The following is a 5206-nucleotide window of genomic DNA, read 5'->3' as shown; positions in this document are numbered from 1 at the left end:
CTGAGCCATCAGCCCAGAGCCTGACGCGGGGCTCAAACCCACGGACCACGAGATCGTGACCTGGCTGAAGCCGGACGCTTAACCGACTGCGCCACCCAGGCGCCCCACAATCTGCCCTTTAAAAAAGAGCATACTAATTTTTGTTTTCTTAATTAGTAAAAAGGGGACAATTTTTTTAAAAATGAAGAGAAGCAATAAAATATCAGGTACAGACTTATGCCCCAATAACCTTCACTGTTATTATTTGGTATATTTCCTAGTAGTGCTTTCTCTATGTGTGTGTGTATATGCGTGTGTGTGTGGGGGGGTACACACTTGTTTTTGGGGGGGGGCTGTCTCTTTTATTGCTTTAACAGTTTTCATGTCACTTTTTTCACTTAGTTACAAATTAACATTTTCCCCATGTCTTAAGACATTCTTGGTTATATTATGTTCCATCATAAGAATATACCATAATTTATTAATGTTTATTTTTGAGAGAGAGAGAGAGTTGGGGAGGGATAGAGAGAGAGAGAGACAGAGACAGAGGGTCCAAAGCAGGCTCCAGGCATGCTGACAGCAGGGAGCCCGATGGAGGGCTTGAACTCACAAACTGCGAGATCATGACCTGAGCCAAAGTCGGACACTTAACCCACTGAGCCATGCAGGCGCCCCTATGCCATAATTTATTATTTAGATTCGCTTTCAAGTTGCAGGGTCGACTCAACCTAACTGAAGCAAAACGAGAAGGAGGAATATTTATTATCAGGTGACATTTAAAACATACCATAAATGAAAATAACCCAAGGTATATAGTCGTACATGCTAAAGTCGGGCTGGCTATACGGAGCTGTAAGGAGGGATCATCTCTGTCTGGACAATCAGATAAGGGGAATGGTTTTGGATCTGGGCTCCAAGGAGAGGTAAGAGTGATAATGACTTACATACTTTAAGTACTGACCGTGTGATACATTATGTTAATAATTTTACATACATTTTATGTAAACATACATAAAAACATACATACATTATGTTAGAAAACATACATTATGTTAATAATTTTACATAAATTTTACATCATTTATTCTTCTGAAACTTTGCTCCTTCCACTTAACAATCACAGCGTAATATTTTCCTGGTGTCTTAAGACATTTTCGGTTGTATCGTATTCCCACATTTGAATTCTGTGCATACCATCCTGTGAAGACATCATAATTTATTCATCGTCAGGCTCCTTTTAAGTTGCAGAACCAACTCAACCTCACTGAAGCAAAGCAAATGTATCGCATGTATCATAAAGTATTTTCATTCCCATTTCACAGATGAGAAAATCGAGGCTCAGAGAGCTTATGTAAACTTGCCCACGTTCTGTCAGGATTTTGACACGCACAAAGGAGTAATGGGGCTAAGCTGGGTGGTGGGGCCAAGGGAGGCAATTTACCAAAATAAATAGCCTTGCCAAAGCATCAATAGCCACATATATCCGTATAATGTCATAGTGAGTCTGTTCCTTGGGGTGTATTTCGTTAGGACCTGCCAGATGGAGAAGACAGGAAATGACTACCTTTCACGGTGGCTCTTTCATGTGGTTCCTTAAACAGCCATCTGTGCTACCCATTGCAAGGAACCGAAGATTTCAAGTCACCTCTGGAATCTTCTGTGTGACAGTTCTCCCGTAACGGCTCCTAAGTCAAAGATCAACGGCCACCAGACATTTTAACATAAAACCAACTTTTAATAAGTGATTTCTGCAAAGGTGGGTAATTTAGGTGACATCAAAGAAAGGGATACACACACACACACACACACACACACACAAACATTTTAGCTCAATTCTGTCTTCTAAAATGTGATGCATAATCTATTATAAAAGGAAGAGTGTTGGCCAGACTAACATGCTATCTATGATGAGCCTGTCTTCTCCACTATCTGTCTACCTAGGACAAAAACATCTGTCTAGGACAAATGTGTTTAGGACTTTGCAGAAAGCCCTCGACACCTCTCCTGCCTCATTCTTGCCTCCTTGCATCATAACTCACAGTGCACGTGGGAAAGGTCTAATTTCTTAGTTTCCCTTGGCTCACTTGTTGCATGCGGAGAGCCACCAACTGGAGGCGGCAGCCCCCCGGGCTGCTGGAATGGCCACAGTGGGTCTGCCTTTGAAGTCCTACCCTCCAGTTATATCTCTCATTGCACCAGGCGGGCTGTGAGCAAGCCCGTTGCATGCAGCTGTCACCATTTAAGCCAGCGGGCGTTTGAAGATGTGCCGCCCCCCACCCCTTGTGAGGGAAGCCAGAATAGAACAAAGTGTGGTGTTCCCATGAAATCGTTTGAATGCTTGATAAGAGTGTGAGTCTGCACCTTTTCTCCCTGACGGGGGTAGGTGGGGGGAGGGGGGCAGAGAGGAGACTACGTCCTCTCTGCAAACGTGGAACACAGGTAGCTGGAAGTGCCCCATGTGTCGACTGTGGGTCCCGAGGACAAAACAGTTCGCATCTGGTAGGGATGGTGGTGAGGGCACCGGGAGGAAGAAGGGAGGGGAAGGCGGGTCTCAGCATTTCTGCAGGATTTGTCACAGGGGCCTCTCCCACGCAATGTTTCTCTCCTCTTCCCCTCTGCGTTCAGAGCACAGTTGAGACCCCAAATCCTCACCCTGCTGTTGAACATATGTTCCAAATGAGTGGTGAGATAATGTCGCAGCCGTTGAGGCAATAAGCTTCGGCTGTGGTTTTTGATTTCCTCACCGTGTCTTTATCACTTGACAAGTGCGTTGGTTTGTTTCATCCCTGGAGTGTGAGCTAGGACAAATTTTTGCCACCTTTTTCCCTCACTCCCAGGTCTCATCCCTCCAAAGAAGAAGACAGTCTTTCAGAAGAAAGTGGCTGGCCGGAAGGGCGCTGCATTTGCCCAGACCTCCCAGACATCTCGCCAAAAAAAACAAAACAAAACAAAACAAAAAAACAACGACAACAAAAAACACTTCCTTCTGGGTTGGTTTCTCTGTCGCTGCAAATACCACACACGGAGAGCTGGCGCTCGGCTTCTGGAGAGCAACCCTGTGTAACAAAACTACTTACGGGATCCAGGCGGGGGCAAGGCTTGGGCGATGAGCTTGACGGTCTGACTCTTGCTTTCACTGACCATCTGTCCCCCTCGGTGAGCCGTCCTTTCTGCCGACTTCACAGAGGAGCCAAGCGACCGACAGCAAATTGCTCATTTTCCAAACAAAAATGCAGACAGTAAGAGAGCCTGTGTAAGCGGGGGTTACAAATTGCTGCCAGGCCTGGGTGGGAAGCTGGGAGTCAGGAGCGAAGCCTCAGGTTCTCTGCCGCTGGAAGGAAGGGAGGCGATCTGTAATTGATGCTGGAAGGACAGCGGAGGAATTCCTGGTATGAGAATCGCCAGCCCCTCTCTGCATCTGCCGACACCATGTGGCTGGCCCCTTCGTGGCCTGGGAGATTACAGAAGGGGCTGGAAAGCTTGCTGTCTTTGTGAAGGATAAACATCTTCCTTCTGCCACCAAAGTGGTAGCAATTGTGGCTCCGGGATGGGAGGTTTCAAAACAAAAGTAGGCCAGTGCTGTTGGCCTTGTATGGCCTCCAAGAAGATACCGTCGGCTCTCATCAGACACCAATTTTCTAGTTTGTGGATTACCCAGACTTTCATTCTTCCCTTCTCCTTTGGCAGAATCAATCAAACAGAATTAGAACCGGACAATTTTTCTATTTGTAAACACTTCATAGAAAAGGTTTGGTTGCGGTAATGATTCAGGCCACTTACCAAAATTGAGTTTTCAGAGTGTGGGTGCCTGTGAGTGGCTTTGCCCTTTTGAAGGGAAGTCTGAGGGGGATGGAAAGCCTTGACCAACCAGGTCCCAGGTCTCCCCACTCCTTTCAGCTTAAGTCACGGTGAGGCCAAGAGGAGGATTAGGCCTGTTCCTATTTTAGCATTTTTGGTCCCCAGGGGGATCGTGGGTCCTCTCTCAGAGCTCTGGGCAGCATGATGGACTGGTGGGATGCTCTTGGTGAAATAACCTTTAGAGTTAAGAGGTAGGTTGAGGATTAGGACCCTCCAGGGTATATGACCGTCTGAACGTGTTGACTCCATTTTTTATACAAGGGATTGACGAGGCTGCCAGGCTGTTTCTCGGGAGAAATGGCCCCCGCAGACTATGTGTCCTCCTGGAGCCCCATACCCTATGGACGTGGTGAAGTGAATTCAGAAGGGGACTGTGGGCTTCAGTGGGCTCCGTGCTCTAATCTCTCCCTCCCACGCTTCAGCTCCATGGGCCACGGCAGCACTGGGCCAGGAGAGTTTGGAGGGAAATAAACCTGTATTTGAATTCTAGACTTGCCACTTGATGGGTGTTGTTTATCTCTCCTGAGACACAGTTGCCTGGTCCGTAAAATTGTGACAATCACGTCTATCACAGAGAGCTGGTGCGTAAGACAAATTAGACAAAGCTTGTAAGGTATCTAGCACCACGCTGGGTATATGATAAGCACCCAACAAGTGTAATCTCCTCCTTTTTATTCCTTATTCCCCCATGCCCAAGACCAATTAAGAAAAGGCGCTGACACACGTTTCGGTTATTTGAGACGTAAACCTAAAGTTCAAGATGAACTGGAAGACCAGTTTGAGAGGAAAAGAACGGGTGTCATGCCTAAAGCCACCCAATTACGTCCCTGGCCTGACACCCAGCGTGTGTGCGTGTGAAACAGGGGCTGAGCAAGTGACTGCGCGGTGGCCTCGCTAACAGGTGGTTTTCATGGGGGATGCTCAGCTGCACAACCTGACGACTCAGTGTTGGAGAATGTGACGTTCAGGGCACGCTCCCCAGTCCCCTGGGAAGAGGGTGGATTTGGAAATGGGGACAGCCAGAAACTCACTGGGGAAATGGGGTATGAAGGAGGACTCATTCATAGGAGAAAAGGGGCAGGGACCTAACTATTGGGGAATTTGAAATCCCCCGAGCGGAGCAATTCTGACCCTGTGAATGACCAGGACTTGCGAATTAATCCTCCCCCCACCATACACACGCAACTATGAAATGAGGGAGATATGGCTAACTATAACATGTAGAAAAAGAATTGGGGATTTTATCTGACTCAGCACAGGTGAACAGTGTAATGTGGCTAGGATCCGAGGTAGCATTAACATTAATAGACGATCCTGTCTAGATCTAGAAAGAGGGAGAATAGCGCTTCTAGTCCTGCCTCCCTGGGGT

General features: G+C 47.2%; 1 long non-coding RNA gene across 1 annotated transcript; it reads right to left on the bottom strand.

Annotated features, from left to right (window-relative positions):
- Positions 1-651: 651 nt before the first annotated feature.
- LOC121031429 (uncharacterized) lies at positions 652-3687 on the bottom strand. The gene is made up of 3 exons (XR_005790714.1): positions 3057-3687; positions 1544-1664; positions 652-1177 (listed from the first exon to the last, which is right to left on the bottom strand). It is a non-coding gene; the product is annotated as an uncharacterized LOC121031429 (long non-coding RNA).
- Positions 3688-5206: the final 1519 nt, after the last annotated feature.

Source organism: Herpailurus yagouaroundi, unplaced genomic scaffold (genome assembly GCF_014898765.1).
Source record: "Herpailurus yagouaroundi ecotype Mexico unplaced genomic scaffold, PumYag 28, whole genome shotgun sequence".
Taxonomy (NCBI): domain Eukaryota; kingdom Metazoa; phylum Chordata; class Mammalia; order Carnivora; family Felidae; genus Herpailurus; species Herpailurus yagouaroundi.
Note: the sequence above shows the minus strand (reverse complement) of the source record. Positions and strands in the feature narration are given on the sequence as shown.